The 24,834-nt window shown below is 38.8% G+C and overlaps 1 protein-coding gene across 4 annotated transcripts in view; it reads right to left on the reverse strand.

The window, feature by feature from the left end:
- Positions 1 to 24,834, reverse strand: part of Fhl1 (four and a half LIM domains 1) — a 63,476-nt gene that overhangs the window by 36,810 nt on the left and 1,832 nt on the right. For 3 of the 4 annotated variants that reach the window (XM_055599642.1, XM_055599643.1, XM_055599644.1), the window contains exon 2: positions 3,103 to 3,164. The exons of the other annotated variant lie outside the window; for it this stretch is intronic. The gene's annotated coding sequence lies outside the window, so the exon portion shown is untranslated. The remainder of the gene's footprint in view (positions 1 to 3,102; positions 3,165 to 24,834) is intronic. 4 annotated transcript variants of the gene reach the window in all.

Below are 24,834 nucleotides of genomic sequence, written 5' to 3' on the forward strand. Positions count from 1 at the left end.
GAGCTTATTTTCTACGGTCTCACGATTGGTATTCTCAGAGCCATATAAATATGTTCTCCAATAATTAAATTTAAATTCCTTGTCCATGATTCATAATTCTTATGCTCTAATATAAATAATATTTTAACTAGAAACATATAATTCAGAATAAAAACTTAAACAAGTTTTCTTTATCCTCCACATATGGTATGTTTTATTGAAACTAGTCATGTTTTTAAGCTTTGTTGCAATCAGAAGAGCACTCAGGTGTAGCTGAGAAAGACTGACCCAAGTTCATTGTACGAAGATACTGCTCAGTCGCTCTCAAGCCAAAGAAAAACAACGGATCTAAATGAGGCTTTTTCTCTTTGGGTTGCTTTAGAGTAAAGCCCTCTTGTCACTTGGAACAGCAGAGGCCAGACAAGCAGCAGTGTGACAAGCAGGCTCTCCAGGCCTGCTCCAGACCCCTGCATCACAATGTGCATGTTCAAGTTTGAGATGCATGAGGGCCCACAGGGATTTTCATGAATAAGATTAAAAAAAAAAAAAAACACTCATGTGTCTCGATGCTCCTTTCTTAATCAGGTATCATCCCCTGTTAGGGTTTACTTGCCATGTTAAAATGAATCTTAGATACCTCCTTAAAATGAACACAGCTCAGCCCAGAAAAAACAAGCAAATTGATCTGCAGCAAAGGATAACATCAACTTTGCAGCCACAATTTTATTTTGAACTGACATTGAAAAGCTAAGTGCCTATGTGAGTACAGTGTCCTAGTAATGGCAACAAGCTCCCACACTTTGCATCAAGAACACTGCAAAAAGGGCTGGCGGCTGTGGCAAGCCCAACAGCCTGTGCTCTCTCCAAAAGAATAGCAGCAATTTGGCTGTAGCCTATTGTAGCCAAATGGGAACAGAAGCTTTATGGTGCCAAATCTCCTGATATTTCAAGAGATGGAAAATGTGGATGTTTAAGTGTGTGAAATATCTTGTTGTTTTTTTTTTTTTTTTTCAAGGCTGGCAACTCACTAGAATTTTAAAAGAACACCTCTGTGTGCCAGATTCAGCCTAACAGTTTGAGACCGTAGCTCTAGATTGAAGAGTTCTAAACCCTTTAAGCCTGTGTAAACCATCTGTGCTGATTTGTATGCTGATGACTTGGGTTCCAAGAAGAGAGATCACAACAGTATCAATGGCACACATCAAATCACTAGGACTACTGTCTTTGAAAATTTTGTTTGCTGAATATTAAAAAAAAAACTGCCAAATCAATAATGAAAATAACCATATGGCAGTTACACAAATATTTTCTAAATGTGAAATGTATCCAATCCATTAACAATATTATCACTTTTACAGGACAGATCAGAGTACTCATATTTAACCCAGCTCATGTCTCTGTTAACAATTATGTTGCGAGGGCTGGGAAGATAGCTCACTGGCTAAGAGTACTAGCTGCATTTCTAGGGGGCCCAGCTTTGATGAGCACCACAGGCAGCTCACAAGGACTGTAAATCCAGTTATAGGAAATCTAGCGCTCCCTTCTGGTCTCTGAAAGGACTGCACAGACATACGCAGGCCAAATATCCATCTTTTTTTTTTAAATTAACGAATTAGGTTGTGCTCAACTGTGTTTCAAATAATTTTGTAAACTGAAGGCATACAAATGGAATATCAATTCCTACAATTATAAACTTTGTGTAACATGAATGCTGTATAAAGCTTAAAAAAGGGACACATTGTTTTAAAAATTAAACCATCGTCCTGCAGAAATTGCAAACTCCATTTTCTTGAACTGTTTAATTAGCTCAAAAAAAAAAACTTTAAAAATAGGGTGTGAAATGCAGTTTCCATTTCTGTTCATTTAGGGGCATTTGGTTCTAGGCACAGCTGTATCTCCAACTAGTATCACTTCCTGCTTTCTTGTTCATACCTGCTTATTACAGAGGAAGCAGAAACTGCAGGCCCAAGGATCAGAGCAGAAGCAGGGCCTTAACAGTTTTCTCAGTATTATTAGCATGGTGATATTTCATAGAGTACTGCTCAGTCTCCTTACCTAGCAAAGAAAAAATAATCTAGGGCTGCTCTACATCTGAGGAAGAGCAGATCTAAAATGTTTGACTTTTGTCACAACAGGCCTGCCTAGGCACACAGTGGGGCTCAGTGGTTTAAAGGAAGAAATAACACAAGATTCAACAGCATAACCTCATGCATTTCTGCAATGATCCGGAAGAATTTAGAAGGTTAAAAAAAAAGAACTGAGCAGGTTTACCTAGGTAGAGAAGGTGCCAACACAGCAAACTTTTCATATATGAAACTGGAAATCTCAACAGGTACAGTACTTGCAAACAGCATGTTCCTCATAGAACTACAGAGACTAGGGGACAAGAGGAGGCAGTCATTTCTGCATTGTACTTGAAGTGGACTTCTCTTAGATGTCTCTCTTGTCAGTTTCAAAGATGGATGTCCCTTCTCTTCAAGGGAAGAAATACGGAAGCCTGGATTCCACAGAGCATAAATCAGCCACCAGCAAAAAAGGAAGCAGAGGATGTCTATCTAGCCAGTGTGTGTAGTAAATGAAAGGTTCAGGCACTGAGAGTACATGCACCAATATAGCATGGCTGCTTCTGAACTTGAAGGAGAACTAGAAAAAAAAAGTCCAGTTGGCTCAGGTTATTGTGACCCAGCAGAAACACTTTTTGGTGTTCCTTCCACCAGGTTTTACAGTGACCTGACTCCTTCCACCTAGGCTTGCTGCATTTGGTTGGCACTGACGTTCCCAGTCACAATGAAGAGTCCCCTTCCACTCAGTAGTGTTCTACCCATGCAGCTTTTCTGCTCCCTACTGTTCACACTGCAACATGAGGTGCTCCTTCTTGTCAAGGAGAAATCTGAGAGTTCAGCAGTGTTTGCCACTTTCACTGTTATGCTCCCAAACTCAAAGCAAATGAGGTTTTTGCTTGACGGGTATTCCCCAGAGAGCTAATATTTAGGGTAAGCAGTGGTATTGGTTGGTCCAATTAAAACAAACCTTCTTAAACTTCTCCAACAAATAAAGCTATTTGTACAGTGCCACAAATTGGAAAGATCAGCGTAAGAATCTGCAGCAATTAGCAACTCTTACCTCACACAGGATGTGTTCCAAAAGGGCTGGGCACAGCTAAGAACAGCTACCAGTTGCTTAAACTGGAGAAAAAAAATAGCAAAATTACCTATTTAGAAGAAAAGTCATAAATTTAAAACATTCTTTTCTTTTGAAAAGATAGATAGCAACACATTCTCCTTTGTATTTAAAACCCAAAGAGTAACAGACAACAGCCAAATGTCTGTTAATAATATAATGTTAGCCTGGGCAGTGGATCCGGCTCCTCCATTATCAGGCTACATTAGCTCCAACTCTCAGCATTGTTAGGGGAGTGAGCTCATGGCCTATTTCAGTTTTAAATTAACATTTGGCAATCGCTCTGGTAATCAAAACAAATGACTCAGTCATTTAGAATAGATTTATTAGTTGAATCTTTTTTCCCCCTTTCTCTTTTAACATCTTTAGAATATTTCTGCCACAGGAGGGCTCTGATCCAGCCAAAATGTAGAACACAAGTCACCAGAGGAATATTTAGGTGTTGCCATGGAGATGAGGTACCCTGTGACCGCTGAAGTTATCTCCCACCCACAACAGGATTAGAATGCAGGCTAGTTTGCAGGCTCTTATGTGAACGGTACCGGGGTACTAGAAATAAGATGTCTTCCAGCTGCTGCTATCCACCACACAAATACACAACAGTGTCCTCCCTGCACACAAGCAGCTGCCCCATGAGCCCTTACACAGCTCCATATTATACTTTACATCACTTCTAAAGGAAACCTTGGAAAAAGACAGTTCACCAAGAAGGACCTGTTTAGGTTTTGTTTACTTGAGAAACGATCTCACCATGTGATCGTTGTTACCTTCAAATTGAGGATTCCCCCTGCTTCCCACCTCCCCCTCTGTTGGCATCACAGGTATGTGTCACCACAATTAGCTGCCAACTGTTTTGTTCCCACACCCAAAACAGGCTGTCAGGAAGTTTCAATGGGAATAGGACAAAAACATAAAACAAAGATTGCAACCAGGCATGGGATCCCTCTTGTAACACCACAACCACTTCTGGCATGATCATCAAACAGGCAGCAAATACAGACTTAAATTTTTGTGTGTGCCAGGCAAGAGCTAGTGTAGTTAGTTCTATATGCTAATAGATTTATCTGTTCATGAGAATTGAATGATGACTGTCACATAGTTGGGGACAACTAGTCTGAAGTCCAAATGAACAAACTAAAAGAACAGGGTTCTTAAACCTGGGCTCATAGAGGCTCATAAAGACTCAACCCAACAACCAAGAAGCCTGTATGGAGCTGATCTTGGTCCTACACATATAAGTTATGGCTGTTGTATCTTAGTGTTCTTGTGAGACTCCTAACTGTGGGAGCAGGGGCTGTCTCTGACTTTTTTGCCTGCTTTTGGGACCCTTTTCCTCATACTGGGTTGTCTTATCCAGCTTTATTATGAGGTGCAACTTATGGCAACTTGATATACCATGTTTGGTTGATATCCACGGGAATTCAGCTATTTTCTGAAAAGAAATGAAGGAAGAATGGGTAAGAAAGGCAAAGGAGAGTAGGGGGAGGGAATGAGAGAGAGAAAGCAGGGGAAACTTCGATTGTAGTATAAAAAAAGAAAGGAAATAAATGTATTTATATTTAAAAAGCGATAAAATAAAAGAGAACAAAATATTTCAGAAATTAAAAATAAATACACAACAACTAAGAGGACAGGTTTTTTTTTGGCCAAATCAAAAGAAAGATCAATCTGTGTCAGTGATAAAGAGCTAACATTCAAAGAGAGCTGTGTAGAGGTGAACTCAGGACCATCTTTTGCTCTTCTTCCCACCTACACAAGAGGAAATATTCTCCAATTCTACAAAACCATTCAGTTATTTATTTCATATTACTTTTGTGTGTGTGTGTGTGTGCTAGAGGACCTTAGATATTTCATGATGGCAGACACAAAACCCTTTTCTTTCTTATTTCTAGGTAGGTTGAATGGCATACATATGTAAAAATCTCATCTCCCACCCACATTCCACTCATATGAAACTTGCTGTTCACAGAAGGTGCCACACCCTTTCATGCAGCTGGGAAAGAACATGACATGTCAGAGCAGATTTTTTTTTTCAAGACAGGGTTTCTCTGTGTAGCCTTGGCTGTCCTGGACACAGTTTGTAGACCAGGCTGTCCTTGAATTCACATCAGTCTAGGTGCTTCTGCCTCCCCAAGTGCTGGGTTACATGTGCCACTGTACCAGGCTGTCACAGCTATTTTACACATAGGCTGCTAGATTCAGACAGGGTGAGGTGAAACACTGGCTGTACCTTACATTAGCTGCCCAACCTTTCTGAACTTCCTAATAGCAAGGAACCCCACAAAGGCAAAGAATCAAATGCATATGATGTACATAGCAGTTACTCACAGAATATTAGATCACTTCTGACAGCAGACAAGCAGTTGAAGTGCTATCAACTTTGGTAACAATTTATTACACCTCCACAAATACTTGATAGCAAATGAATGCTTCTTTAGACTCAACCAAACTTTAATTTCAAACTTGAATGCCTCACACTCTAGCTTCAACATCTGATTTCATTTTCCCCTTCCAGAACTGACTATTCCCGGAGATAGATGCAATTTATATTGGGTTCTACTCAGAAGGAATCTGGTTCTCTACCTGAAGAGTCAGGTAGCTTCCCTCTTAAGATCTTGCCCTACAAAATGCCTTCTCTCTGCCTGCTTGCTACCTATACAACTTATTGCTGGGTAGGAAGGAGCTACCATCAGATGATACTGAAAAACTTCTATTAGTCAGACCAAGATACTGCCTACCCATTTCAGAAGTCCTTGTACCCAATGTTCTTTGACACCCTCCAGAGGGCAGAAGAGAGAAAGGTTCAGACTGAGGAGTCAAAGCTCAAACACTAAGGTCCAACTGAGCCCAAGGGAACTGTCTTCTATTCCACGATTCAAAAATTCCCAACAGTAACAAGGAGAATATTTTCAGTGAGACTTGAACTGCATTTGCATTATCATTCCACTTTCTTCTCTGTATTAGTGTGTTCCACTTAACATCATTTGGGATCATTAGGATGAAGATACAATAGGTATTGTCTCTGTGTACTTTTCAATATGTAGACTATAACTGTGGCTTCGATCAGACATAAAGCAGACTGTGTCAGCAATATTGTGCAAGGCAAAAAGTAAAAACAGAAGGATAGCCAAACACCAGGCAAATGTGATGACTGCAAAGTAATCTAAAACAAAACTGAAATACTTTAGGGTATACCCTTTCAAATAAATCATGTTAATTTTATCCTATTCTAAGAAATTAGAAATGTCATTTTGATTCTGGAAAGCAGACATGTCACTTTAGTGACCTTTAAGACATTTGAGGTTTAATGAAAGTTTTCTGGTCATAGACACTGATGACCCTATCATTACTTTCAGCCAAGCTTAAAGTGCCCCCAAGTTGCTCATCAATTGAGTGAATCATATAAAAAAAATAATAAAATGCAGAGACAATGGCTGTTTAAATGAACTTAAATAACCAGTCAAATCAATCAAAATGGATGATCTCACAGATTCATTGTTTCCTTTCAGATGCTTTGGAGGTGGTTGTCATGGCAACCATCCCTTAATCATGTTTTTCAGGATAATACCCTCTTCCACCTAAGAAATAAAAGAGGGGTGAACTCCAAATATCCCCATTTATTAGAAACATTTGTGATGGTAACCAGTAGGCTTCAACCTCTCATTCACCCTATTGTTACTTATTTCCCGTACTTGTATTAATTTAGGAGTCTGAAACACTGGCATATGTGCCATTCAAAACATACTTTCAATGTTGCCATAAAATACAATAATAAATATAGCTGAAATGTCTGCTGGCTCCTTTCCTCTAGAAGAACTGAAAATAATTTATTCAGAATGGTTCAGATAAGAGATGCCTTATTTTAATAATTTCTACATAAGACTTGCAACATAACCAGTTACTCAGTAACATTAATAAGCAAAAAAATTAAATGTTTATTTATTATGTATAAAATGTTCTGCCTGCATGTATGCATACACCCAAGAGGACACCAGATCTCACTATAGATGGTTACAAGCCACCATGTGTTTGCTGGGAATTGAACTCAGGACCTTTGGAGGAGCAGACCATGCTTTTAACCACTAAGCCATCTCTCCAGGCCTGCAAAGAAAAAAACTTAAGTATATTTTTAGTTATATAAATGTAACACAGTCCAAGTTTTGTTATCTAGGTAAGATTAGGTATATGCTATATCTGGTAATATGCTCTTGTACTCTAGAAAAACATTTATTACATACAATTTTCTACATTTATTTATGCATTTATCCATGCCTTTAATCCCAGCTTTCAGGAGGCAGAGGCAAGTGGGTCTCTAAGTTTGAGGCCAGCCTGGTCTACAAAGTGAGCCCAAGATAGCCAAGACTACACAGAGAAACCCTGTCTAGAAAACTCATGCCCCTCCCCCACATAACACAGAAATGTGCACACCATCATTGTGGATGGCCATGCTCATCTCCTCTGTATTGTCCCAATTCTACTATACATTCACATTTGTTTTAGTTTGGGAGTGTGAGGAGGTACACTGATACATGAAGTTGATACTTGGTACCTTCCTTAGTCACTCTCTGCTTTGATGTTTTGAGACAGAGTCTCAATGAACTCAGAGCTCACCAACTGGCTAGAGTAGGTAGTCAGTGAGTCAGGGATCCTTCTGTCTCCATTCTCCCTAGCACTGGTATTGCAGACTGTAGCCCTGCCTAGATTTTTTACATGGGTTCTAGAGATCCGAACTTGGGTCAACATGCTCATGTGGCAAACATTATACACTGAACTATCTCCTCAAGCCTTCCACATTTAAGTACTCATAATAGTCTTCACTATTTAAGGGAAAGTGTCACCACTATTCAGTTTTGGGAAAGCTCGACTTTCTTTTTTAAAGGCATTTGCTGAATGTGCTACACATTTAAATTCACATTCAGTACAGATTTTTCTGCAGATTTAATTTTATTCATTCAAAAACTAAAAAGTGCAGATTTCCCAAAGTTAGAACAATGAGCCATTTTTACACTTTGTATTGGGATAAATGTGAACCTGTTTTAATAGTTTTCAAAGCAGTTAATAAGATGTCTTTCCTCTAAACCAGCAAAACTTGGAAGAGTAAAAAGTACTCCTTGGAATTCTTCATTTCAAGACTAAAGATTGAGGAGCTCTTTCCACAGCCATGGTTTCATGCAAGTTTCAGGGACCTCTGGCCAAGAGAGAATAAGAAAATATATTTGTCCATTTTTATCATGTTAAAATGTTAGTAATATTTACAAACTACAAGAGCCATTAAAATAGAAGATAGAGAACTAGACCTATTAGGCACTAGGAAAAAAATGCATACAACAGAACAAGTCAAATGGCGAAATCCAGCAAGAAAAATGGAGTGACAAATATCTGCTAAAGTCAAAAGTTAAAACCTTGACGTTCTTGTCCTTTGCCCTAATGTTCAATGATATTTTTGTTGTGTTTTAAAAATAAGAAGATTGATGTTCTTTCAATGACCACTACAGTGGCTCCCAAATAAAACAAATGATAAAACAAAAATTCACTTAATTGACTGAGAGGCTTGAATTAGTCATTGCCAAGTTTACAACTTTCCCACAACTACAAGCATTCTTTCATTTAAACAAACAAACAAAAAAATAGCACCTTTCCACTCTAATACTCTTTGGGTAGCTTTTTAGACATATATAATTTCTATTTACATAACTCTCTGCAGACCACTCCCCAAATTAGGGCTAAACGAAAGCCATAAAGGACAGAAGACTGTATAGCACACATGTGACATTTCTGACAGCTGCACTAGAGCACTGGGTCCTTCTGGATGCATGAGAGCAACTCCTACACCACAGTCCCTTCCCATGACCACCGCTACATCCTACCTATTCTTCGTAAAACAATAGTTCAGACATTTTCTTATCATTTCCACTATCCCAGCTCTATCTGTTTAACTGCAGACTGATTACATCACCAGACTTTTAACCTTTTTTTAAAAAAAAATATGTGACTATGTGTTTTGCCTGCATGTGTGCCTCTGAACCACCTGTGTACCTGGTGCCACAGACACTAGGATAGTATCCCCAGGAGCCAGAGTTAGAGATGGTTGTGAGACCCCATGTGGGTGCTGAAAATTAAACCCAGGTTCTGCAAGAGCACCTAATGATCTTAACCACTGAGCTATTTCTCTAGGTCCTCATCAGACTTTTAAATGTTAGGCATAATCTCTTTTTCATGTAGCTGTCAGAATAATCTTTCCAATTTTCTTCACGTAGCTGTCAGAATAATCTTTCCAATTTTCTATCACCTTAAATGTTTTCTCTAAAAGGAAAGCCTCCTTCCGCCAAGGTCTTTACAAGTCCTTTCTTGGGGTGTCTAGCTCAGCTTCCACAGCCCTGGTTTTGGTGACCCAACCTCATCACCTCTAGAGTTCTACACCAATTAGGAACCACAGATACTACCCTCTCAACCAATGACTCTCAAGAACGTCTGCATTTGGGGAGCCAGTGAGCTAGGGATATATGGGTCCTGCTATATAGTTTGAATGTGCCCCCTCCAAAAGCCAGGTGTTGAAACTTAATGGCCACCATGACATTTATTTCTAGCTGGACCCTTTAAGGGATCCAAGCACAGAGACTCACTCCTCCCTCTTGCATGAAATTAAGGATCATATAAAAGGGTTCCACTGCAGTGCTGAGCCCTCTAGCCTTTCTGCCTTCCCCTTCATGGGGTGCCTTTGCCAGTGCTCTAAATGCGCCACGACCTTCCTTTCCTCCATTTCCTCTATCAGCTCTCCTGACCTTCCTTGGTGCAAGACTGTGAGTATTCCCATATTCTCCGAAGTTCATTTTTAAGGTAAGCAAGAAGACAGTATTAATAGGTAAGTAAGGCCTTGAGTTGACTTAATCAAAGATGAAACTCTGGTGAGTCAGATTAGGTTCCTTTACAAAAGGGCTGACAAGAGTTCATATCTACACTTTCCGCTTTTCTTCATGTGACAATAAAATTATCCCTTCATTCTGGAGGGTGCAGCATCAAGGTGTCATGTTGTGAGTGGTAAGCACTACTCACCAGACAAGGAATCTGTTGCCATCTTCATTATGGAGAGTATTCAGCCTCCAAAATGGTGAGAAATAAACTTCTGCTTTTTTTTAAGTCTCCCAGTCTTAGATATTCTGTTAGAGCAATACAGAACAACACAGTGCCCTATTCCCAACAAAGTTACCTAAGATGAATCAATCTTATATGTAGCCAAAGCAGAAACTCACTGCCTCAAGTTCGTATAGCTCATAGTAGTCACAGTTTGGTGGATATCAGAATTACCTGATGGGGACCCTTGTTCTAACAAAGGCAGTGAAGCCCCATCATTAGCACTTCTAATTCAGCCAGATTGGGTAGAGCTCATGAACTTTAATTTCTAACAAGATTCTAGGACATAGATGGTAAAGCTCTATGCTCTGTGTCCAAGGATCTCACATGGAGAAGCACTGGTGTGTAGTTATAGTGAGTATAATAAGATATAAACACATGCCATACAACAAATGGTAATTATTATACAGAAAGGTTAAATAGCCCTTCTCTGAAATCTTCTTTTTTAAGATACTGTCTGCCTATGTAGCTTTGTCTGTCCTGGAACTCACTAGGTAGACTAGAGGTAGATCTGCCAACCTGTGCCTCTCAAGTGCTGGGGTAAAAAAGCATGTGCCACCATGCTCAGCCCCTTCCCTGAAATCTTAAAACTACTGTTATTTCAGATTAGGTTTCCCCCAGATTTTGAAATATTTGTGTGGACTTTATCCTTAAGAATCCTTAATCTGAAATCTGAAATGCCCCAATACCAGAGCAGTTAGGGATATTTAATCTTGTACATCTCGTTTAGACAAAAGAGAATGTAGCATCCTCTGAAGTATCCAGAAAATTGGTTTGTTTGTTTTTTGTTTTTTGTTTTTTTTAAACTGAAACCTCAGTGGAAGAATTATTTTCCCAGAAAATAAAATGGTCTTCTGGGTAAGGTTCCAAATTCCTCACCCCCTGCTCCACCCAGTTCAATACTCTTTCTACCACATCCTTGCTGCATTGCTAACAGCATCTTCAATTATAATGAACACTCCTTGCCTGGAGATATTGATTTTACTGGTCTCCCTAGCATGCAGCACACCCTTGTGTATGTGCCTGAGAGTAAGCACTGACTAAGCATTTGTTGGTTTCCCTTTATGATGCACTCAGCCCCATTCTTGTCAGAAGCTGGGATCATCAAGTTGCATACTGGCCAGCAGACAGCTCTACTGCAGTCAAGTAGCCACAGAGTAAATCCTTCATATCCACATGTGTGCTGCCACTGCCTGCTATAGGAACAATGACAAACAGATAAAGAAAATGTGTGGGGGTCTGAAATACGGCAGAGGTAACTAAGTTTACAAGGTGTCAAAATTTCTGCTTTCGAATTCCCTGTCAGAAAACCTTTACAAAGTGCCCACCATTTAATTCTGAAGAAGGTATTACAGCAATAAAGTCCTGAGTGTTAGAAAATTATATATAGTGAGTGCACGGGTAGTTTTGGCATACCAGCTAAGCTTTTTGTCATGCAGGAGGTCTCCTTGCGAAACCTTAACCACACTAAGGATAACCACATCAAAATAACCACACCAAGGATAAAGATAAAATAAAGGGAAGGGGAGGCTGAGAGCTGCCAAAACATGGCAAGAAGCAAGTGAGGAAACATCGAGGGTACAAGAAGATCCTGTCACATACCTACTCTGTGACCAATGCCATTATCTTTCCTAGCCATTACAAGTAAAGCAGACCCTCCACATCCACAGGTTACACATACACAGACTAAACCAACTTTGCATGGAAAATGATCTTAATAGACTACTGTATGCATGTGTAGTATGTAAATTTTCTCTTGCAATTACCCCAGTGTGACAATAGTTACAGAGCACCTTTATTACCTTAGGTTTTGTGAAGAACATAGTTTAAAATATACAGAAGAACACTCACAGTTCATATGCATGTACACACTCCACTTTTAATTATATTAAGAGACTTGGGTACTGCAGACTCTTGCATTCTAGGAGTAGGGTCTTGGAACTGAACTTTCAACACCTTGCATTGGTGTGGTACATTTGCTACAACTCATGGGCCAATAATAATACATTATTATGAGTTAAGTGTCTTCTCTGTAAGGTGCTTTGTGCCATGCAAAAAGCTTTGTAGGCTTTGACAAGTGTTGAGGGGGAGTTAATATCTTTTCAGTACACTCTGAAGAACACTAAATACATATATAACTCAAGAGTATTTAACTGTTTAAGCATTTTTAAAGGAAGCATCACCAGGATATTATAAAATCTTTCTTTAGTTTTACTGATTCATTGTTCGAAGACTGTTGTGATGCAGCCCAGGAAATACATTGTTTTAGTTCTCTAAATACCAGCCATTCAGGCCTCTACAATGTGCAGTGTGGCTTCAGACTTGAAAGGAGTTTCAGTTTTATTGGATCACAACATGAAAAGGCGGAAACCCAGCTACGAAGATGCTAAGGTTCCTGTTGGCTGTCCACTCTCTCTGGAGACATTTATGAAGATGGCTTTTTTTAAGAGACAGAAGCAGCCGTGCAGAAGTAACATGAGGAGACGGGAAAGACACATCAAGAGAAAACCAGGAAGGAAGACAGAGAGGGCAGCCACAGGGCACAGCAGGAGTGGCAGGGAGTGGGTATAGACCAGGGTCACAACAATCAACACAGTGACAGCACAACACTTCCTGACTTTTTAATTTTTCTGACAGTAAGAAAGGGATGAATTGCAACTGACTACAGTAGCTCCTAACTTCCCCTAATAATTATTCACTTAATTCAATAATACAGATGAAATAAGACAACTAAATAAACCAAAAGCTAAAAATATATAAATAGAGTGTGAAATCTATGCACAGAGAGCCCCAAATCAGCTCCAAATCTATTGGAAGGCTCATGGGTTATTCCTATAAAATGACTTTGTATCTGTCTATGCGTACCTGAAGATATAGATGTGTCATTTCACATTTCAGGCAATGCCATGCTATATGTATTCCAATCCTGATTATAACTGTGTGTATCATCACACTCAGCTAGCTCTTTTAATAAAAAAAAAAAAAATAGGTGTTGGTGATCCAAACTCAGATCTTCATGCTTGTACAGCAAATATACCACTAACTAAGCTATCTCCCCAGCCCCCTTTCTATTTAGGTAGATAAGTACTTACCATTTTGTTTCAACTTCCTTCACTATTCAGTATAAGATTCTCTATGGTTATTAGCTATTACACTTATTAGTTATTAACAACAGGCTGTACTGCACATGCCATCTAGGTCTGTAAAAGTACATTCTGATGTTTGTATAATAACAAAAATCTCCTGACACATTTCTCAGAAAACATACCAATCATTTAGTAACAAAATTGTATATGAATAAACACCTTTTTTTTTTTTCATTTTTTGTTTGGGTCAAAATTTCAATTGTTTCTTTTCCTGGGTTTTTGTTTGTTTATGTTTGTTTGGCAGTGCTGGGGTTAAATTGGGAGCTCTGTGAATTTTTTAAAGCTTTTAAAGGAATCTTTTATTTTTTTTAATATGTGGATTACAGGAAACAAAACACAAGAATTCAAAAACTAAGTCACCTAGTCACAAGCAGCTCAGCTCGGTGTGTCCTTCTAGATCTTGTAAGTGTACATACATACACTTAGGTAATTGAGATTGCACAGGAACTACCATGCTTTCCCCACAGCATGAATATTCACCAACTAAAAACCCCACACTACATAAGTATTTTGATAACCAAGAGTACACCATAACATCTCAATCTGTCAGACAAAATTGTAATCCTGGCTTCCTTGGCTTTCTGAATTTAAGGCACGTGCCCTCCCACTAGCTACAGTCTCAACCCACTTCTCTTTAGGAGAAATATGTAAGAATATAGACTGCCCTTCTATTTAACAGAATTGCTTCTCTTTTGGCTGTAATTTTCCTTCAGTCCAAATATGTAAAGAAACTATTTGCTAAGTAGTTTTCTGAGGTAATCAAGAAAATGTTTCAGAAAAGCCACACCTAGAATTCCTCTGTAATATTACTTTGCTTTAAATACAGAGAACAAGATTACATCTTGGATATGAATGTGGGTTTTATATAGAGGAAGGCCCATGAACTCCTCCTAATGCTACTTTGGCAAGGGGTTCTCTCACAAAAGCATATACGTAGGTTTGAGGAGCCTAACTATAAGAGTAGTTTCATGAATATATGCATTTGTACAAGTCATCAAATTAGAGATTTTAAATGGCTACCATTTGCTACCTATAAATGAGGATCCTTAAAGTAGGCATTTTTTATCTACACATGCAGGTATAAACTTCCATCACCTCATTTTCATTTGGAGGCTTGATTTCTTGTCTTCTTTTCTAGATTTTTTTTTTTGAAACTATGTACCGGAAGCTGGCCTCCTGCCTCCACTTTCCCAGTGCTGGGATGACAGGTGTGAACCAACATACTTATCATAGGTTCTTCCCTTACTGTGAAGTATTTGATACACTGGAAAATCCCTTCTCAGTTCTCAAAGGGTGTAATTTCTTGTGGCAAAGAAAGAACTTGGTCTAGGATCTGAAACTACTCTGAACTCACAGTCCTTTGCAGGATACATTGTGTTTTATACGGGGGGGGGGAAGGAAAGAGGGAGAAAGGGGGAGAGGAAGAGAAAGAGTTGAAGAATAAGAATTCTGAGCATTCAAAATCATCAACTTTATAATTTATGTTTCTCTACCTATTTCCCTCCCCTCTCTCCTGTATATCAGTTTCTGGCAAGCCTGTAGAGAAATTCCCTCCAGTTCCCCAAGCCACACGAAAGTGAAGAAGATGACTGACTACATTTACAGGCAGATGCTAGAGATCAGCTCCACAAACAAGAATGGGGCAGAAAACTAGTCAACTCGACCTTCCTAACAAATCATACATCTCAAACTGAACAGGAGCCAACAGCCTTAACCTAAAGTGAATGACAAGATTTCCCAACTTTCAAGCACAGTTAGCTTTATTCTTCCTCATCAAAGCAATGCTCTCAACAAAACTTCTGTATTCACAGCTACCATCTCTTTGAGAAAGAAAATATAAATTTAAAGCTGGGCATGGTAGCTCATGTCTTTAATCCCAACACTCAGGAATGCAGAGGCAGGAGGATCTCTCTAAGTTTGAAGCCAGCCTGGTCTACAAAAGAGGCCCACAGCCAAGGCTACACAAAGAAATCCTGTCTCGAAACACACACACACACAAAACCATGTGACTCCAGGTTTAGCACCTTACGCCCAAGTTCCCAACAACAGAGAAGTTGAGGCAGAAGGACCTCTGTGAATCTAAAGCCAGCTTAGGCTTCACAGTGACACCCTGTCTCAAAACAAAAAATAAAAAATAAAAATTACAACTTCATGGATACTACAAATTCCTTTTATTAGAATGTCTCAGGAACTTAGAATACATATGCTGTATTTTATGTGGGCAAATAAAACATAACTTTGACAAACCTGTTACAAAGTGCAGGTCACTTGCTGATGATGCACCATATTCAAAGGCTTCATGAAAACACACCCCTAAGTCATAGGGATCATTTCCTCCTTTGTTCCATTCAGCCCTGAGCAGTATAAACATGTATGATTATACACTCTTTTCGGGGTGCTGGTACCCTAGCTATAAAGAAAATTTACTTTGCATTTACAACGTGACATGTCTCGAGCCTATGCCTCCCTCCATATTTGGTTTAGTCTGTTCTGTCAATGGCATTTCTATAATGAGTGATACTGCATTTTCTCACCTTCCCACTAACCTGAGAATCATCCAAAGTGGAGAGACAGACCTAGTCCAGTCAATCAAATGTAAGCACAGCAATGGCAAATGTGGATAAGAGAAATGCAGATGCTGTGGCTGGTAAATGTGCTGCAGGGATGATCCTGAGGAAAGGGAAATGGGCACAGTGAGACGGGCTGACAAAAGTTACCATGAGGATAAAGACATGCAGCGAACATGCAGACAGAAGAGCACCAACACAGAAAAAAAAATAATAATGTCTTCATGCAAGGAAAAAGGAAGGAACTGTAAAGAACTTTATAATTATATTTTTTAAGAATCACTTACTCTGTGTGTGTGTGTGTGTGTGTGTGTGTGTGTGTGTGTGTGTGTGTGTGTAGGTACATACAAATTTAACTGTAGTTGACCACAGAGCCCAGAGGAGGGTTTGAAGCCCTTGGAGCTGGATTTAGAAGTAGCTGTGAACCAGTTGCCTGACATGTGTGTTCGGAGTTGAACCCAGATCTGCTGGAAAAATTGCATGTGCTTCTAACTGTTGAGCCATCTCTCCAAGCCTAAGAACTTATTTTTATCAAGATTTACTTATTCTTGTTTTATGTACATGATTGTTTCACCTGAATATATGTGTATTACATAAGTGCCTTGTGCCTGAGGAGGCCAGAAGAGGGCAGCCAATCCCCTGGGACTGCAGTTACCTAACCCAGGTCCTACGCAAGAGCAACAAATGCTCTTAACCACTGATCCCTCCTTCCAGCCCCACCTCCAGGAACTTTTTTTTTGTCAGATTAAAATAATTGTGTGTATATGTATCTGCATGGATTCATTAATGACTGTACTGCCAAAATCTACAACTTAATCTCCTACCTGAATCTAAGACAGATATAAAATTTCAAACCTTCCACAATTAGAACAGATGTCTCATTTTATAAATTTTTTTTTTCATGGAGAAGCCTTAATTGTGGTCTTCCAGGCTATCATGTCCAATGAGACATAAAGTTGCCTTTTATTTTTATACTTACTGGCATAATTGACAAGCCTGGGTCTAGCCAAGTAGGCTAGGCTGGCAGGCCAGTGGGCCCTCAGGATACCGTTGGGTCCTCCTCCCCAGGGCATTCTTACAAGTTTCACCAGAACCCCCATCTATCTAAAATTAGTGGGATGAATCTGGGGAATGTAGGCCAGTGGCAGTGCACTGGGATGCATGCACAAAACCAGTTTCTATACCTCACACATCAAAGACTAAAATAAAGCACTGGCAGTGAGGTGAGGAGCACATATGCCTGCACACAGTGGACGGTTAGCACTTGGCTGATTGCTGAGGTCACAATCAGGATATTATCGTCATCACAATCTATGGCTGATAGTCCTATGTGGAAATCAAAACATATATTTTATCTAAATAACAGTTCTTTTCTTCCAGCTCCCTGGCACTGAAGAATCATGGTTAAAAATATTTTCCATAAAAAAAATAAAAACATTATATATTAAAAAAATATTTCCCAACTTAAAGTAAATGAAATGAAACACAAGAATCCTTTTCTGCCCATGCACACACACACATGTGCACGCGCGCACACACACACACACACACAAATGCTTTCCAGAAAAAAAAAATATGACTCTCTGTAATCTACCATATAAACAAATTGAACGAAAAGAACCACATGATCATCTCTAGATGCCAAAAAAGCATTTGACAAAGTCCAACACCCATTCATGTTTAAAGTATTGGAGAGATAAGGGATACAAGGCACATATCTAAACATAGTAAAGGCAATATACAGCAAGCCTATAGCCAACATAAAACTAAACGGAGAGAAACTTAAAGCAATCCCACTGAAATCAGGGACAAGACAAGGCTGCCCACTCTCTCCATATCTCTTTAACATAGTACTTGAGGTACTAGCTAAAGCAATAAGACAGTAAAAGGAGATCAAGGGGATACAAATTGGAAAGGAAAAGGTCAAAGTGTCACTATTCACAGATGATATGATAGTATACATGAGCGACCCCAAAAATTCTACCAGAGAAAGCCTTCAGCTGATAAACAACTTCAGCAAAGTGGCTGGATACAAAATTAACTAAAAAAAAAAAAAAAAAATCAATAGCCCTCCTATACACAAAAGACAAACAGGCTGAGAAAGAAATTAGGGAAACAATACTTTTCACAATAGCCAGAAATAACATAAAGTACCTTGGTGTTCTTCTAACCAAGGAGGCACCCGAAAGACTTGTTTGAAAAAAAAATAACTTAAAATCTCTGAAGAAAGAAAATGGAAAGATTCTCATGCTCATGGATCAGTAGGATTAACAGTGAAAATGGCCATCCTGCCAAAAGCAATCTACAGATTTAATGCAATTACAATCAAAATACAAACACAATTCTTTACAGAACTTGAAAGAACAATTCTCAATTTCATGTGGAAAAACAAAAAACCCAGAATAGCTAAAACAATCCTGTACAATAAAAGATCGTCTGGGGGTATCTCCATCCCTGATCTCAAGCTGTACTACAGAGCAATAGTAATAAAAACTGCATGGTGCTGTCACAAAGCAGGATGGTGGATCAATGGAATCGAATAGAAGACCCAGAAATAGACCCACACACCTACGGAAACTTAATTTTTGACAAAGAAGCCAAAAACATACAATGGAAAAAAGATAGCATCTTCAACAAATGGTGCTGGTCTAACTGGATATCTATAAGTAGAAAAATGCAAATAGATCCATATTTATCACCCTGCATAAAACTAAAGTCCAAGTGGGTCAAAGACCTCAACACAAAACCAGACACACTAAATCTGTTGGAAGAAAAAGTGGAGAAGATCCTTGACCTTGTCACAGGATACAGCTTCCTGAACAGAACACCAACAGCACAGGCTCTAAGATCAACAATCAATAAATGGGACTTCATGAAACTGAAAAGCTTCTGTAAAGCAAAGGACACTCTCATCAGAACAACACGACAGCCTACAGACTGGGAAAAGATCTTCACCAACACTTCATCTGAGAGAGGGCTAATATCCAGAATATATAAAGAACTTAAGAAGTTAAACACCAACAAACCAAGTAATCCGATTAAAAACTGGCAGAGCTAAACAGAGAATTCTCAACAGAGGAATATCAAATGGCAGAGAAACACTTAAAGAAATATCAACAACCTTAGTCATCAGGGAAACGCAAATCAAAATGACCCTGAGATTTCACCTTACACCCATCAGAATGGCTAAGTCCAAAAACTCAAGGGATGATGCATGCTGGAGAGGTTGTGGAGAACGGGGAACCCCCCTCCATTGCTGGTGGGAATGTAAACTTGTACAATTACTTTGGAAATCAATCTGGTGCTTTCTCAGAAAATTAGGGATAGTGCTACCTCAAGATCTAGCTATACCACTCCTAAGCATATATCCAAAAGATGCCCCACCATTCAATAAGGAAATTTGCTCAACCATGTTCATAGCAACTTTATTTATAGTAGCCAGAATCTGGAAACAATCTAGATGTCACTCAACAGAGGAATGAATACAGAAATTGTGGTACATTTACAATGGAATACTACTCTGCAATTAAAAACAAAGAAATCATGAAATTTGAAGGAAAATTGTGGGGACTAGAAAAGATCATCCTGAGTGAGGTAACCCAAAGCAGAAAGACATATATGGTATATACTCACTTATAAGTTGATATTAGCCATTTACTATAGGATAGACATACTAAAATCTATAGTCTAAAGAAGCTAAACAACAAGGAGGACCCTAGGGAAGAGGCTGAAAGTCAGAAGGGCAAAACAGGATGGACATTGGAAGTAGGAGTAGAAAAGGAACAGGACAGGAGCCTTCCACAGGGGACCTTGGACAGACTCTACCTACCAGGGTATTGAAGGAGATACTGAGACTCATAGCCAAACTTTGAGCAGAGTGACAGAAACCTTGTGGAAGAACGGAGAGATAGAAAGACCTAGAGGGTCAGGAACTCTACAAAAAGACCAACAGAGCCAAAAAAAAAAAAAAAAAAAAACCTGAGCCCAAAGGGCCTGTAGAGACTGATACTCCAACCAATGACCTTGCCTGGTGAGGACCTAGACCTCTTATTCGCAGGAAGCCATAGACTACTCAGGTTCCAAGTGGGTTTCCTAGTAAGGAGTACAGGGGCTGTCTCTTGATATGAATTCATTGGCCAGCTTATTGATCACCTTCCCCTATGGGGTGCAGCCTTCCCAGGCCAGAGGAAGATGATGCAGCCAGTCCTGATGAGACCTGACAGGCTAGGGTCAGATGGAAGGGGAGGAGGACCTCCCTTATCAGGGGAGTAGGGAAAGGGCATAAGGGCTGCAACTAAGAGTAGAAGAGGGGGCTGGAGAAATGGCTCAGTGGTTAAGCGTGCTGTTTGCTCTTCCAAAGGACCCAGGTTCGATTCCCAGCACCCACATGGTAGTTCACAACTGTCTGTAATGCCAATTTCAAGGGATCTGACACCTTCACATTAAATGTACATAAAATAAAAATTAAATAAATTATAAAAAAATAAAAATAATTTTAAAAGTTTAAAAAAGAGTAGAAGAGGGAGGTGGTAACAGCAGGGATACAAAGTGAAAAGAATGTAATTAATTAATTAAAAAAACAAAATATAATTGACATGGGGCTGTATTTTTAATTTCTCCTCTTTTTATGCTCTAAAACAAAATATATCAAAAGTTAAGATAAATATTTAGCTGTCAAAACAAAACATCCCCAAATGGAAAACACAAATATGTATCTGATGTTTATTATAAAAACAATTTCCATGCAAATGTTCAAATTGTATAAAAAAAAGAAAACCAGATTCTGTCATTAGTAAGTTCTATAAGGCAGTTCTAAGGAAGGAAAAAGGAAAGTTGCTGAATCGATGCCAGTGTAGATAATGTCCAGGTTTGTCCTAAAAATTTTGTCCTAAAAATTTCAAGTAAAATAAAATAAAATATTTCTCTAAAATAAACATTGCAGCCTTTTGGAGTAGACATCTAGACCAAATTCCATGTTGAATTCAATTCTAATCAGTAGAACAGAGAACAAATATTCACCTCCTTACTTTCAAATTCAGTACAGCAAAATCCACTGGTAACACATGCTGCCTCTAAAATTTCTTTTAATCCAGGACCAAACTACTCTCCTCTCTCTCTACCAGGTACCTCAACTCACCACCAACCTTTATGACAGAGACAGTGGCTCAAATCTCAACTCTGTCACTTATCATTTGTGCAGCCTTGGGACTCTTTTGTTATTTTTTTTCAAGATGTGGTTTCTCTGTGTAGCCCTGACCAGGCTAGACTGGGACTCAGAGATCTGCCTGCCTCTGCCTCGTAAATGCTGGGATTAAAGGAGAGCAATACCATGCCTGGCCCCACCCTCATCTTCTTATCTAGGATGTGGACATCTTCATGAGTCTGTAAAACTAAGTAAGGAGATCAAATCAGATCAGGGTGTCACCCCAATTAGCGTACTTCCTGAAATGCAGTGGAAATAATGTTGGTTCCCTATTCCCCCTTTCCTTCTTTCCTTGGTACAAACTCCAAGCCTGGCCAGATTTATCATTCCTGATTTTAATTCATTTCAAGCAAGCTCAACGGTATTTAAGACATACAGCAATTTTCATTTTTTTCAAGACCAGATTCTATTTTTGTTATAAAGAATTTACAAATGAAAAAGCCTACATACACTGATAGACTTGTATAACATTTAAATTTTTGTGAGCTAAGATTTTTGAATGGTGCCCACCACAACGGAGACCATGAATTTCAGAAGATTTTCATCTCCACTGCTAAGGCTAACCAGCAGTGAGACCCAAGGCAATTTATTTTACCTCTCTAAACCTAGTTCCTCATTTACCAAATAAGAGAAATATGTAATGTATGCAAGTACCTGGAACAGAGCACTATAAACACAAGCTGTTATTTTAATTATTTGGTTTGGTGTGCAGGAACTAGCCACTTTGAAGTCTAATCAAATGAGCTCAGCCAAGTGCTCTACAGGGTCACATGAACGCACTGCTATTGTCCTTTCCTCTCCTGGAATTATGTGTTCCTGTGTTTGCAGAGGAAATTACCTCAGCCTCGGCATTAGTGAAACTTCAGGCTGGACACGTCTGTGCTGGGGTTGCTGCCCTATGAGTTCTAGGATATTTAAGCAATATCCCTGGCCATTGGGGCTAGATTCCAGGAAGTGCATCTGGCAAAAAAAAAAAAAAAATCTCCTGGGCTTTGTCTGATGATCGATGTGTGGCAAATTCCCTGTGGATGAAAACCACTAGTCTGGCACATTCCAGAAACAGAAGGATCCTCCAAGATCTCAGAGGGCACCCTGCAGACGATCAAAGGTTTAGCAAGCTAGTATTAAAATACTATTCCTTTTCTGAACTCTCACCCATGACCAATCATAATTCAAAATTGACCACAGAAAAATAACTTGGGGGCCTCAATTTGCTATCAGAAAACATTTTAAATCACAGGAAAGGAGGCTGGTCATCCACTTTTCACTACTCGAAACAATAATGAAAAGATAAATTTAGCCACACCTTTAATCCCAGCACTAAGACACAGAGGCAGGCAGATCGCTGTGTGTTCAACAGCAGCCTGGTCTACACAGTGAACTCCAGGACAGCCACGGCTACATACTAAGACCCTGTCTCAAGAAAAGAAAATAAGAACAATGAATTTAAACATCAATAAATCTGATGTGCTATGTAATTTGTAGAAAATATACATTGTATATATGCATCAACTTCTCATGATGTACTCCATAAATACATACAATTATATTGTCTAATTTAAAAAGAGAAGGATAGGCACAGTGGTACATGCCTATCTTCCCAGCAATCAGAAGGCAGAGGCAGGAGAATTGAGGGTTGGGAATTAGCCTGAAGTACAGGAGACCTTACCACAAACAATAATAATAATAATAATAATAATAATAATAATAATAATAATAATAATAAATTTTAATGAGAAAATACCATAGATTATAAGGCACAATCTCTCAGTATCCATGGGAGATTGGTTTCAGAAACTACCTATAGATAGCAAAATTCACAGATGATCAAGTCTTCCATATAAAACGACCAAGTATTTACATATAACCTACACACATTTTTCCATATACTTTAAATCATCTTAAATTACTTAAGATATTCAATACCACTTGAATGCTATATAATTTTCGTACAACAAAGGAAAGTCTATAAATGCTCAATAAAGATGTCAACTTTGTAAATATTTTCAACAATTATATGGTTGAATCCGAGGCTATTTTTATTTTCTGAAATAACAAATTATGTCTCAAAACAAAGTTACTGCAAAGAAATGATTTCACTATTTGCAAGACTGAAGAATGTTTAATGTAGTCACAGTTACTATGTGGATATTCAAAAAACTACAGACAGCTCTTAATTATTCACAGCAGAGTAACTGTCAATACTTTACTTTTCTATAATTGCAGCAGAAAGGTAGACGCCACTTCTTACATACTTGGTATCTGGACACCAGGTACAAGAGCCTCCATCATCTGTAAATGTTTGTTGGAGAAAAAGGATTGGTCATATATTTTACTTAATTAGGCACTGTTCTGGCAGAGAGAGGGGGAGAGAGAAGTCAAGGAGGGAGGGAGGGGAGATCCTGTTGCTCTGTTCAACATGAGCTGGAAGAAGAAGAAAAAAAAAAACTCTTAAAAATAAGTACAACATACTCCTTTTTATCCCAAATCCAAACAGTTAACAGTAACAAAAAAAATGTGTAGACAAAAGTTAAGGAAAGCAGCCAATGAGATAACAACTAAAGTTCAAGCAAGCAGGAACATTTGCTCAACTTCCACAAGGTTATAAAAGCCAATGCTGCTGGCAGCAGAAGGGGGGAAGAGGGAGGAGTGAAAAGGAAGAGGAGAACCAGGAGGAAGAGATTAGAAAAACAGGGAGATTAGCTGCCATGCCTTTAACAAATTATTTGTTTTAATGTCTAAACATGGGCTAGGGTTGTAGCCCCATGATAAAGGCGCCTGCTCTGCAAGTGTGAGGCCCTGGGTTCCATCCCTAGTGCTACAACAAATGAATGAGTGAATGAATATCCAAGCTGAAGTTGTTATGGTGAGTTTCTCACACAAAGGCTTGATTTACAAGTTACTTTTCAAATAGACAGCTAGTGAAATCTTTGAGAATATTCAGAACAATTATTTCATCATACTGTTAATTTCTGAAAGTTCTTCATCTTTTTTTTTTCCTCCCATCTTATAACAGGCTCTCAAAAAAGCTAAGGGAAAGACCTTTTTTGCTCCTTTTGTTTAGAGAGAAACTTAAGGCACCTTTTCCCACCAACACACTGCTCTGCTCCTCATAAGAAATTTTTACTACTTTCAGTATTCTTATTCTTCACAGAGGAAACAACAGGCTTAACGTTATATTGTGAAAACATGCTCTTTCTCACTATCGCAATGGTGCAGAACAAACATCACATAAACGGTAGGAAGGTACACACAGCAACCTAAGTCAACACATTTTGGTAATCAAGTAGACAGTGCTCTACTTCTGCTTCAACAGTTCTAGTTTTAATAAACATTTGCAATAAACAAAGTCAATATCTTATCCAAATGATCCATTCGTTTAATATATATTATCTCCAATGAACTCATACAAGAGGTGTTTTATCAGTTAGCACATTACACTATTTTATTTCATCCCCAAATCTAGACTTGCTTAAAAATGTTTTCCTTCTCCAAAAATAAATAGATAAAATAGATACAGGAATGGAAGTCTAGAATTTCAAAAGCCATGTATGGTTAGAGAATCTATATGGTACTATTAGAATGTATACTTACAGGAGTGGTTTGTACAAACCATGGCCTATTTAAC

Source organism: Psammomys obesus, unplaced genomic scaffold, assembly GCF_907164565.1.
Source record: "Psammomys obesus unplaced genomic scaffold, mPsaObe1.curated_primary_1811, whole genome shotgun sequence".
In the NCBI taxonomy this organism is placed as follows: Eukaryota; Metazoa; Chordata; class Mammalia; order Rodentia; family Muridae; genus Psammomys; species Psammomys obesus.